Source organism: Aquila chrysaetos, chromosome 8 (genome assembly GCF_900496995.4).
Source record: "Aquila chrysaetos chrysaetos chromosome 8, bAquChr1.4, whole genome shotgun sequence".
Classification (NCBI taxonomy): Eukaryota; Metazoa; Chordata; class Aves; order Accipitriformes; family Accipitridae; genus Aquila; species Aquila chrysaetos.
In genome coordinates this window covers 30,426,888-30,440,510 of record NC_044011.1, presented here as the reverse complement: position 1 = coordinate 30,440,510, position 13,623 = coordinate 30,426,888, and the positions used below count along the sequence as shown (strand labels likewise).

The following is a 13,623-nucleotide window of genomic DNA, read 5'->3' as shown; positions in this document are numbered from 1 at the left end:
TCCCATCCTATTTAAAATAGGGAGACAGGTATTTGACCTTGTTGCATAGATGTTGAGCTTGTCTTGGAAAAAACTAACATTGACGTTGGTCAGCACGTTGATCGGCCAGTCTGTTATATAAGAATAAAAAGTAGGAAATCTCTGCAAGTTAGGATCTTACAGAATAATATTTTAAGATATGATGATACAAATACCAAGAAAGCATTGCAAAGAGCATATAACTAGAATTCAAGCTCTCTTTTTTCATATGCAGTCTGCACTAGGAGCATGGCTCATTCAGAAATATTTAGATCTGCTGTCTTAATTTGTTCTACACTTTTTTCCTGTAAAATCAAATGCTTGCTGCAGTAGCAGGTATCTTTTTAGGTTCCTTTGGCCCTTAGTGCCTTAGGTAAAGAAGGTGCCAACAAAGGACTGGGAACACAATTTTCTTCTATGATGTTGATGAGAGCTATCAACTATTTCCTTGACAGTGATAATTGCTATATGTGGGAAAACTTTCCCATGTTTTATACCTAGTTTTACCACATGTTAATGATTATTTTTGAAAAGTTAATTTGACTAGAGGTCAGGGAAATTGTTGAGGAAGATTCAATGTGGTAGTTATGTTGGGTTTGTATATGGCCAAAATCTTCACCGGATTCCTATAAAACAGACAGGGTTGTTAGATAACACATTGTAATTTACTGGGGATTTTTGATGTTTAATTCTTCCCCTTTAAAAAAAAAATCTTGGGAGGGACAGGAAAATTGCTCATCCATAGATGCATAATTCCTCCCATGTATTTTAATGAGATAAATTAAAAAAAAAGGTACCAAAGCCATGAGCACTGAACTGTGTTAGAAAGAGAAAGGGTCATGTCTGAGGCGTGGCCTTCCCTTAAATTTTATAGCAGTTTATTGGGTCTTGCTTAAGTTAGGTTTGTAGAACAGGATCCTGTTTGAAGACTATAGGAAAATTTTTTGGTTTGTTCTTTATGAAGGAATAATAAACAAAACAATGAGAAAACCCATTATCACTTGCAGTTGGAAATAAAACCTGTAACCAGACATAGAGAAAAGTCAATATTCTGCTTAATCAATATTCTTAGAAATTGAAATTGCATCAAAACCACATCTATTTGTATTTGATCATGCATCAACATGAGAGGGGGAAAGGATACATTAACTGATAAACAGGCAGAGGGAGGGAAATGTATAGTTTGCATGCAGAGACTGAGAATTACATACTCTTGAGTTCTTAGATTTTTTTTCCTTAAAACATTGTGTTCACCAACTGTTGTTTTCTTTTACTTTTCCCTTTAGAAGCTTTGGTTGTAGGCTCATTAAATTATTGTACCTTTTAGACCATTCATCTGAAAGTGATCAAACAATCAAGACTCTGTTTTCCTATTTTAAAGAGCTATAGAGCCATGGGATATCTTCCGTCACTCTGTGTCGCTTTGTCATAATAGTATGACAGTTTAACTGTGGAAACTACTTTACATCTGATTTTTGTGAAGAGAACAGCAACACGACGGGAGGTCCGGACTTCCCCGTCCAGATGGGCTGTGATGCAATTTTGTGTGTCAGCAATTTTTCGAAGGTTATAGGTGAATGGATAACTGCCAGCTTTCACAATGAGTTTGCTTTTCACTTATGTATTTGTATATAGGAGACCAACTACAATAATGCATTAACAGTTTGAGTAGTGCAATGATTATTTTGTTGTCTCTGCTCTTCTCGTGATTGTAGTTGGATGAATAATGGTAGTAAATGTGAAATGTATTTCCTAGCATGATGAATTGTTATTTTTTTGTTGTCTAAAAGAATTGTAAAATGTTACAATTGTATTTCCTACCCCTGGGTTTTTCCCATCTCTAGTTCTTGATCCTGAAATGCTTTGCTTGGAAGCAGTTTGCTGAAATCAGCAAAGCTGCTCTGGGATGGAGCAGCCTGCCTGGGTGCTGTATGATGCAGGACTTGGGCTTAAGCAGAGGACCCCATGTTAAGATTTAGTATTCAAAGATCGTGCAGCATATTGCTTTGTTTGATAGACAACTTGGAGGAAGTTGGAATTAAATTTGGCATTTGAAGGGAAGGTATGCTTTGTTAGGAAGCTGGTAGTTGGTAAATAAAAAACTCTGGCAATCTCCTTTATGATCTATTGTATTTTTATTGAATACTTTGCTGTATTTACTTAGGTTAAATAAGAACAGGTCTGACAAATAATTTCTTCACAAAGGAAAATTTAAAAATAATGTCTGACTGAAAAATGTAAAGATTTAGTGTATAGGCTAAGCTTTCTGTGATTTGTTCTTGTTGCATCTGAGTCAGAGGTCGGTTTCTGAAATACACAAGTAACAGTAAATGTTCAGGGAGAGAATACATAGAATAATTCATTTTTTCCCTCATCTTTTTATCCTAATAGTGTGAACAGACCAAGATTAACATGTCTATAGCCTAGAGATGTTGCTTTATGAACTTCTCACGATATATATTTTTGAATGCCAAAAAATAGTCGGTATGAAAATAGAAGTGAAAGCAAATTGAGCTTTCTAATTACCTGTTAATGTAACATTCAGTACAGTTTTACAGAAGTCAGTGTAATCACCATCTGCCTTCTGTGCTGCAAAAGCCTACACAAAGCCCCCCCAAATGCCAACCGAGTTATTTGCTGAATACATAATTTGGTTGATGTAATCTATTGTTGTTTTTCAGCAAACACCTATGCAGGCAACCAAGTTTTCATAGCGCTTTGGAGGGCTGAAAAAGGCAGTGCTTTTTGCTCTGAGATGTTTTCCTTTAAGGCTTTCCCAGACCAATCATCAATTACTTAACTTCTGTACTTCATATTGTTGTTCCTTTTAAAGAAAAGTTCATTCTAAATATTGTACAACTGGTCTTCAAACATTGAGCAGTACTCTGATACCGTCATGCTTTAAATAACAGATGAACAGTATCTGTTTAAAGCTCTACAAATGCTTGTTTTCTTTCTCATTTGATTAATAGTCTCAGTTGACTCTACTGGCAGAAAATGGTATGAATGTAAATTGTGTTTATGGCTGGAACCAAGGGTCCAGAACAGCCTCATGGCTTGTTATCTGCTTGCAGAGGTTCACTATAAAAAAAAGACCCTGTCAGAACACATTAGAAAATACAGTCCCATTCTGCAAGGTATTTAACAGGCTTAAAACTAATTGCAGACGTGGTAACAACATCCAACACAGGTAAGGGATACCCCCACCATGGCAGGAAAGGACCCCCAAACTAACTTTTTTCTATTGTTAATATGTCTAGTAATAATTTTTTATTTTTCTGAAAAATGTTTGCTAATAAACCCCTTAAACCTAAGAAAATAAAATCTTACAGCTTCTAATATGGGATAGAGCCAACCGTTGGTAAATTAAATCTGAAAGGTGGCCTTTCAGTGGAGGTACCTTGCTGGAAATGCTAGGCAGTTTCTAATACATTGTTTTATGTTGTTAATAAAGCTATAATACTTAGAATAATTTTTTTTGTTTGCTCGATATTTTTAGTACTTTAAGCAATGTCCTTTAGGAAATGCCATATATATTGGCATAGTCTTCTGGTCCAAAGTCACTGTGTAGATCAATCTGGAGTAATAATGTGAATGTGCTCCCAAAGACAATTCCTGCTGTGAAATAAGTAGTTAGGAGGAGTGCTAGTATTAAACGCAGTAGGAAGAATCAGCCTTTAAATTTGTTTAATCAGATTAAAAAGTGGAGATTAAAAACAGAGATTAAAAAGTGTCCTTCTAGTATATAGACATAATTTTCTGTATTTAAGAGATGAATATTTGGAGGGTATTATTTTAAAGTAAGGCTGTAAGGGTAGTGATTTTAAATCTCTCCATATTTTCTTGGAGATCGCTTACAGAGCTGTAATTAAAAGGTTGATTATGCAGAAACAGAACTCCAAAACCCTACACCAGTACTCCAGAACTGATCAATTGGAAAAATGGGGCATAATATTCAAGCGCATTATCTGAATTTCCAGGGTTCCACAAAGACCTTTGTTTGTTTATTTACTTTTAAAACCTTGGTTGATGATGTAATAATACGTAAATTTTTTTCCAAACAATTCTATATTTCTGATACACGAGAGTCAGAGATACTTTCTTCTGTGTGGTTCTGACGTGCAGAAGAACATTGTCTTTGCATGACTGTTCAGTTTGCTACCTCCCTATTTCTTCTGGAAAAAGTCTGGGAATTGAAAATGAAAGCATTAAAAGTGAGCAATATGTGGCCAAGAAAGAGGATTGCTTAGAGAAGACTAACTTGGTTACTAGTTCTCTGTTGGTCAAGGTCCTTGATCTTCTTCCACAATTGCTTTTAAATATTTAAGTGAAAACAGGTGTGCCACCAGATGCATAGCTAGACTGAAGTTTGATGACATTTCAGTTGAAAAAGGCTGCTGATAAGCATATGGTGACACAATCATTAATATAATTGAAGCTTCATAAATGTTATGATAGTTTTCCAGGAGGGATGTCTTTATACTCTTTGTCTTAGCTGAGAAGCATCACATTATTATCAGCATTGTGCCCAAACTATGTGACACCTATTGGAAAAAAAGATAGAGCCCGAAAAAGCTCTAGGTAGGTATTTTCTGAAACAGTGCTGTGCTGCAGCAGCTGTTTGCTGTCCCTTTTTTGTATTTCATAAATCTTTGTCGTTGCTTAAATATTTAAAACTAAACTTAAAATGAAGCAAAGCAAGTTAATATTAATCAAAGGTCCAAGATACCTTATTCTTGATATTTTTGTTGTTTAGACTGATTTGGGAAAGGATTTTTAAATGGTTAACAAACCCACTTACTACGTATTTGTGTGTTTTTCTTCTGAGTTATGTCTAGGTTTCAAAGTTGGTTTTTTTTTTTATAAGCTCAATTTATGTGTTTTATGGCCATTTTGAAAATAAGTGCAGTGTTGTCTTTATTGTGTTTTAATTTGGTCTAATTGGCTTCAGTCATCTTAATGACCTGCTATATTCACCATTAACAATAGCGTACATTGCATATGCTGTAAAAGTGTTGGAAGGGAAATATTAATGATTACTTCTTTGGTCCTGAAACCTGCTTAGATTTTAGAGAGGGTATTATGGTATATTGTAAAGCTTTATGGCTTGTCTCTCCCTTATGTACACCCCTCCACATACACACACAAAGGGAGAAGTTAGGACCCATGGGGAATGATGGGGAATGCATTTATCAACTTCAACTAAACAAGTTCAAACATCTCCTTCTCTTCCAAGTCTGCTCAGGGTCTGTCATCAGTTTGGGTGGAAAAGGGAGAAGTGCTGTAGCTACCAGTTGAAATATGTTGTTAAATATGAAATATGTTATGTGGTTATGAATCAGCGAGAATCTTCCAGCACAAGACTATGTGGTCTTTGTCCTTGGATTCGAGCCTAGCTCATATACATTTTTTAATGGATATATTCTTTAAAATTTAATTTGTGAATGGACCAGTGTGCGCATTTGTCAGTGCTCTGTGTAGTGTCGTGCTGTGGCACTTTCAGCATGTACTGCTGGAAACCCTCGTTTCCGATCAAATTGTTCAGTTAACAAACGTGTGTATTGTGGCTAAAGGAAATGTTTTATTATTGATCCTCACTGCTAAATCTAAACCCTCTTCTTCTGGGCATCACTTGTTGCAATCCAGTGACTGAATACTGAACTCCAGGACAGGAGTGGGCACAGACAAAATTAATAGGAGGACTGAACCGTTTGCTCAGTAATTGGGTCCACCATTGGCTTATAGTTAATAGGATGCGTTAACACAGTGTAATGTCAGGCAGCAGAAACTTGATGCCATGAATTTCCCGCCCTGGTCTTACTATTTCTGTAATTCTGGATATCTACAATTTCTGCAAAGGTCCAATTCTTGGTGTTATTGAAAACAGTAAAAGAACTGAGTTGGCAGTGTAGTGTGGTGGTGACGGCAGCTCACGCTGCTTGTTCCTGGCGTCAGCATTCTATGTACTGGGGTTTACCCTCTGGATACCCCCTTGATGAAACAGAGAGTAAGTTACAAGGTGTAAACACTTTCCTAATGCTTAATTTATGTGTAAGTTACTATTTAAAATGTCTCCTAATTCATTGAAAAATAATTTTCGCTGGAACATGACTTTCCACACTGGTGGCGTATAGTCATTCCTCAGGCATGTTGGCGCTGAAGCAGGGCGTTGTGCCCCTTAAGGCTAATATATTTTATTTCCTCCATATTTGGGTAGAGTTGGTCCTTTTTACTCAAATAATAATAATAAAAAAAAGTCTAATGCGTAGCAGAAAAATAAACAAAATTCTGATCGCTACAGTCAGCTGACAAGTAGAAGGGGTTATAATGGGTTATAATGGAGATGTTTATGCTTCTTTAACTGCAGCGGTTGCTGCTGCTCCCACTCTAATACGTTCCTCAGTAGCCAAAGCCTACACTCAGTACTTGAAAAATTAATCTTTGATGCATGAGATTTTGCCTGCCTGAATTTTGCTTGTCTCATTTTAAATGGTGATAGAAATTGCTTACTGTAGTAAAACACAACATTAACCTCATAGTGTGTTGGCACTTTGTGATTTATGCTGGTTTAGTCTCTGAAAAATATGCAGCCTGTCTCCCAAACCTGGATTTACCTTATAAAATATGTTGGCACAGGCTTGGGGCTTGAATTGGAACACTAACTGCTGATACTCCATCTCTCCAGGGTAGGAAAAGAGTTTAAAATTGTAGCCTCTCAGAGGTCATTAACTTCATATCATTTCTTCAGATTAATAATAATTATATTCTTGTAGCTGGAATGTTTTAAAAACAGTACAGCCTGATTTTCTTTCTTGCAAGCAAAGTATATGATTCCTTTTTGTGCTGAATCTGCATATTCCTCAGCCAAAAATATGATAAATTATTTGCAAATGGAAATAATCAGATCATAGATAATAAATAAGGACATAGCTATTTTCATTCTCCTATTTTGAAATAAAGCAAAAGGAATAATATGGATGTGAACGGTGCTGTGATTTTTTTGAGTTATCCTTCACTCACCCACAAACCTCACTTTTTACTCGAGGTTCAAAGCTGCTAATTTTATTTTTATGTTTTTCTGAACGTATTTTGAAAGAATCTTACAGATGAAAAGTGGGACTGTTTTAAGAGGAGTTCTTTACCTGTAATCTAATTCCTTTAGACCGGTCTAAAGTAGATAGGATGGGAGGGTTATGTAAAATGGTTTTAAAAAGATCTTTGTTTCACCCAGCAGAGGAATCTTCAGGCTATATCACATAAACTAAGTGCACAGACCAAAATATTGTTTTTTGGTGAAACCTGAGGCCAAACATTCAAAACATTTTCTTCAGGAAGAAGACATCAGGTGTGAGACTGCAGGGCGTAAATAATGTTTTAATTGCTGTAGGAAAGAATCTAAATAGTGATTAACCAGATAGTAAAAAAAATTTTTTAAAATTGGTATTATTTGACATCCTAAAGATGCTGTTTCACTACTGGTGAAAAGCTACCATCATCCAGGACATTTTGCCTTTGAGTATGGGGATCAAAGTCACATGGATTTTTTTGTTGTTGTGCTGCAGTAGGAATTTATGAAAAAATTAGTTTCCTGGTTTTTTTAGATTTCTCTTAGTGTCCCCCTTTTCTTAACATTGTCTTCACAATCAGATTTTTATTTTTTTTTTAGTTTTGTTTAAAATATTTCATACAAGTTGAAGAGGATACATTAGGTTTTATTTTTTCATTTCTTCTTGGATTTCTCAGAGTCTTTCCTTCCTTTTTTTGGTATTTCTGAGTTTTCGATGATGCTTATGAAGATTCTTGAGTTATCATCAGTGATATTGTACCTTTTTACAAAAAAAAAGGAAAAACAAGTGATGGAGGGGATACATTTATATTACTATATATCTGTAGCTATACATCTATTTATCTATGTGTGTGTTTATATTTTTTCTGTGCATGCTAGTCAATCTTGCAGATTATTTACACGGTTGCGTGACTTGCAAATGATCTACCACTTATCCTCTTCTAGATTGATGGCAGTATCTTGTAGGTTAATTAGCTGATAGGAAAAAATAGGTTCTGGATGTCATTGAGTTTTGGCCATTTTCAGAATATCTGGAGAAGAAATGTTAGTTTTTAGTGGTTGCAGCGTGGGGCTCTTAGCTTGCTGGATTAGGACTGAAGTTTCACTGTTGGGAATACAGAGGAACTTTGAAATGCGTCATCTAGAGGGCACAGCAGTCACCCTGATCTGGGCCGTACACCTTTCTGGATGTCTTTGAATATTAACAAAAAATCAAACTGTAACAAAAAAGACCCAGAGGTACTCCAAGTGACTGATAATAGTTCTAGGACCAGGTTTAGGAGGAAGGTGTATTAATGCAAGATACAATACTCTCCTTGTAAACTTTTTTATAGCTGTTTCTGCCCACATGCTGGTTTGTAGGTGAGTATAGTTTGTGTAATATAATTTACACAGTAAGAAGTCAGAAGAAAGTGTTAATTAAACAACTGTCACCAACTTTGATTTATGTCTTCTTACATACTCTTTCTTAGCTAGTTGTCATGCTACAAATCTCTCTTCTGGCTCCTTGGGAAAGTGAGTTATACTGAATTCCCCTTAACCTCAGACACAGTGGTCTGAATTCTTATATTTTCTAGTGATGTATCAGAGAGACGGACAGAGAAGTGTCTGACCATTTTAATGTTTCAACATGGCAAAAAAGAATGTTTTTAATAGATCACTGCACACTTCTAAGTATGCTTCCTATTTAGTTTTCAATAAAAATAGTTGGTAGCTTTCCAAGGCTTTTCCAGGCTTATAAATAAATAAATACACAAATGAGAAATGCTTTGCAACACTAAAAATAACCCCTTTGATATCTAATTATATGTATGTCTGTCTGGATTGCATTTTTTTTTTCAACTTTCTTACTACACTTTCAGTATAATTTTATACAGTGTTTGCATTAGAATTAAAACATGTGGGTCCATTTTGAGAAAGTAAGAATAGTATTTAATATCTTGTAGCCTGCATGGGCTATAAACAGCAGGTCATCAAGACTGTAAACTGTTTAAAGTAGCCATGAACACAATGAAGGAAACAGTTTTTCATTGAAGCTTTTTGTTTTAACAGCTGCATTATTAATTTTTAATTCTCCAGTAGAACTGGGGAAATTCCGCACATGTTATATGTGAAGCAGAGAGGGGAAAAAAACCTTGAGACTTTGAGAGGTGTCATGGATAGCAAAATAATGTCATATAATATGCTCTGAAAGCCTGCAGTTTTGAAAATCACAATTCATTCAAGTAAGAGATTGCATTTGTGTCAGGTGTAATCCTGTCAGAGGTGTAATTTTGTTTAAAACAACTTTTTTTTTGCGAAATGGTGCAGAAATATTTCCAGGGAAGACTGTTCATTTAAAATTAATTTGTTGTAATACAGCCTCATGAGAAGCTGAAATTGAAGCTAATGCAAAATTGACTGGGGAGCCATGAATGTTGTTGGATTTCTTTCAGTTTAGAGAGTTGAACATAAACAAAGATGCAAAACAAGTAATTTTAAATCAGAATCTTACAATTGGCAATGAAAGACAACTTCAGAAAATGAGTTTTGGCTTTGAACGATTGGCCACAACTTAAGAATAAAACTGCCTCCCCATCACTGCCAGGATCCCTCCTTCTTGCATGGTTTTTGAAGGGCATAAAAACTCTCCTCTTGTTGTGATTTATTGTTAAAGAATATTTATTACCTGTCTTGCTTAGGGACTGTATAAATGGAGACTGCATTTGACATAAAAATTAGTTTTAGCCAAGACTGGTATTTCCCTCCAGATTACAAAAGCAAAGCCCAACAAGACAGAAAAAAACCAAAGCCCCTAAACAACAACAACAAAATCTTGTTTGGGTTAAAATTTTTATAGTGGTTATGGTTAAAATGCTTCCAGTGTTGTCGTTGCCTTCCTCACTAGCTCTTGCTTCCAAGTTAAATTAGCTCTTGTATGGCACAGCCACCACTTTGGCCTTTCTTGGATTTTTGCTGCTTTTGGCAAGGGAAGGGACCTATCTGACACCCCAGACTGGGATGTGAAAGAAAATCTAATTATGTTTGATCAACTGGAATGCCACTGTGTTAGCCTGGGAACAATTAGGGTAGAAGTAAAGAAAATTTATATACAGGTTTCCCCCCATGGGGAATTCAAAGGCATCAGAGAAGAGCAGAAGCTCTGTGTCGGAGGTCTGTGAATCCTACAGATACTTGGATGTCCTATTGCAGCTACAGATCCACAAGTCCTCCTTATTTATGGAACTTTTATTATGCAATTGGGGTATCTGGGTTTTCTCCTTTTTAAAAAATTTAAATATGCCACTATTTAAGTTCCCCAGACACTTTTTGTCAAATTAATGTAATTTGTAACACTTCAGGATCTCTAAAACATAGTAAGATTTCATCTTATTTTTTCCCTGTCTTTTTATTGTTGATTTTAGACAATGCTTTATTTAGCTTTTCTACCAGATGGTTTTATCAAAAAGATCAATTAGTTCATGGGTCAGAGAATCTCCTGTGATCATACATAGAGGGTGAGGCTGAAAATGAGAGGACTTTTTTGGTCTTTTTTTTTTTTAGTAACAATATTTTAGGGGCCCAATGACTGTGAATAAGAAACCAGGGCAGCACAAATGAGTAAATCCCCTGTATGGCAGACACAGCATATTCTGAAAGGAAATCCACTAAGGTGGGACAAGGTGGTACCTCATATACCAAAGAGCTTGGGGGACTTTGGCCTTTTTCACATGTTGTGATGCTGTTTGGAGTGTTGTGTGTTCCTGTGGCGTACAAAGAAATTTCAGCTGCAGAACTCCTTCCGCTCCTGTTGCTCTCCTTCTCCCAGACAGCTCAGAGCTGCGTTCATGCCTCCAGGGATGCAGACTTTAAGCGCCTGTTTAAAAATAAGAAATAAAAACCCGCTTGTGCGTAACCCCCATTAGACAAGTGGGTCAGCATGACAGCAATGGGAAGGAGAAAGTTTCCAAGTCTTGACTTAGGTTGACTATCTTTTAATAGGAGAGGAACATAATTTTTTTCAGTTTTTGGAATATTCTGTGCTTTAAAAATATTCTTTGAATTAGTTCCAACTGTGGATGTGACTTTTGTATCAGAGTAACGTACCCACCAAGAACAAACTGAGGGTATCAGTGCATTTCAAGTAATCCACTGAAACAGCATCAGTTGGTAACAATTTTCTGTCACTGCTATTCAGTGTTGAATTTGAAGCAGAAGTGTATAAGCAAATGGCTCTGTAACCCATTATCTAACCTAGTTCCTCATAAGAATCCTATTTTATTAAATAAATGGTGATTCATATTAGACACAGGTGTAGTAAGTCCCTGTCTTGTGTTTTTCCAGCACCCTGCCAGTGTAAGCAGCCTGAGATTTTGATGTATTGCTGGAAAGTGAATGAATTGTTTCCTAATCTGCCCAGTCTTTTAGGAGGTGAGTTCAGTGGCTTTAAACTGGGAGAGCTTTGGGCAGGGCCAACTGTACTGAGCCCTGCTCTGAAACGAATGCCTGCGAGGTGGTTGCCTCTCAGTAGTGCCATTTTTGGCCACATGTGAGGTACACATGTTTGTTCTCCTCTCACACTTTCCTCACTTTTCCATATTATCCAACCAGCCAAACATATCTCCCAGCCTATGGCAGAGAAATTCAATGTGTTTCTTTGATACTGGGCCTTGCATTTAACTATCAGCTCCAGGCTATCCTTAATACAAACCAGTGCTAATGCTCATTTGGATTATTGTGTATTTTATTGGAGAAATTGTAACGGAGATGTGCTGTTGATGTTTGGAAAACAATGTGTTTACCTACCATTGTTTTAAAAAATAAAAGCACCCCTGTTGGTTTACAGTAGCTGGATGTTCAACAGCAGGAGCTGTGATTTGGCTCTAAGCCCAGCATCCATTATATCTTGCACCTTTATCCTCCAAATTGATAAAATGGCATGCGTACAATTAACAGATTTAACTACAGTGTCTCTTCTAAATGCTGTGCCTGCCAAGTATATTATTCCTCCCCTACCCCTGCGTTTTTCTACTTCTTCAAACTTTCCCCCCTCTTTCCACCACTTTCTTGGGCAGTCACTTTTAGTGGTGATCTCTCGGTATTGTTGTTGTGTCTTTTCACAGACTGGCAGAGCATTCTCAATCAGTTTAGTGTCTTCCCAACCATCTCTCGCCCTTTCTCAGCTGTCTTTCATTCTCCATTCATTGTCCAGCTTGCTTCTGTTTGATGTGAACTCTTTTTTGATTTTTTGACTATAGTGTTTACCTCTATTTCTTCCTTCCACCTAATGAAAAGAACACTTCTAAGTACAAAGCTGGGTCTAAATCTTGGGTTTCATGAAAGTCAGACTATTTGAATTAAGGTTTAGGGTTCATTCCTACTAAATGTAAGAGAAGCATCTGAGCTTGGGCTATAGGGAGATGGAAATGCTATCATCCCAGAAGCAAAGCAGTCCTGTTTCATCAGGTATCAGTGTAGCTACACTCAAGCATTTCCAGTTGATCTGGAAATATTATTTTCTCATCTAAACCAATATGTTAATTCAGGCCATAGTTAAATGCAAGTTCAATAACTAAAGATATTTTATTTTTCATGTCGGTTACCTACCTTGTTTTAATATATGCATTAAAAAGATGATTGACATTTCTTTTACTGCATGAGGTGTGGTATGTGCAATACTGTCCTCTATACATACAGGGAATACCCCTTCATTTTTAAAAATCACAACTGTTGAAACACTGCCTGTATATCATTGATCAAACCATACACATTTTAAAATGCGTTCCTTCTGCTTCCTTCCTATCAGATGTTGAGAAATCGTTGATTGCAATTTCTCTAAGTTGCAAGAACTAGTCTAAGCTTGCCTTCTGATCAAATAAAGTCTTAAGACATAATGCTTTGTAACAGGCCAGACTCTATGATTAAACACACGGAGTTTTAACTTGTGAATACTTGACCAAATAAATGCCATAATCAACAGGAATAGATGACGTAATGATTTGCTGGGTGTGAAAATCCTCCTTTATTAAGGCATTTGTTACTTTCATGACACGAGTTTCATCTGCGATCAGACTCATAGTACACATAGTATCTATAAAATTATCAGTTTCTTTTTTTTTTCTTTTTCTTTTTTTTTTTTTTAAAGAAACCGTGGCTTTTCAGATGGTTGTGTTACAGGTCTTCATGTAGAATTATGCATTCAGCTGGTGGGCTGAACAAGTATTTCTTTACCTTGCGTACTGTAACATGACTCATGACTAGTGATCCTATTAAAAGTGTCTTGAGGCTTTGGTAAAAATCATGCTTTTCTCCCTTTTTGAATGATCATTGTTTTTGAAAGCTGGAGAGACTTCTTTGTTTCTTAGCTTTTAGTCTGAAACAGCATGCGTTACTTCAGTCTTTAAAATGCAAGGTTTCTCTGTAACCAAGGATTTTGAGATCCTTTCTTTTGTACATTTATGTTTGAAGGTATTCATTTGAGGGTAATTCCAAGTAAAAAGAAAGTCTCTTGTGGCACAGTGGATGTCTGCAGGTGTTCTAGTCTCCTGCTATATCACTGT

At 36.3% G+C, this 13,623-nt stretch overlaps 1 protein-coding gene across 3 annotated transcripts in view; it reads left to right on the top strand.

Annotated features, from left to right (window-relative positions):
- MACROD2 (mono-ADP ribosylhydrolase 2) overlaps positions 1-13,623 on the top strand; it is a 905,745-nt gene that overhangs the window by 276,108 nt on the left and 616,014 nt on the right. The gene's annotated exons all lie outside the window — the stretch shown is intronic.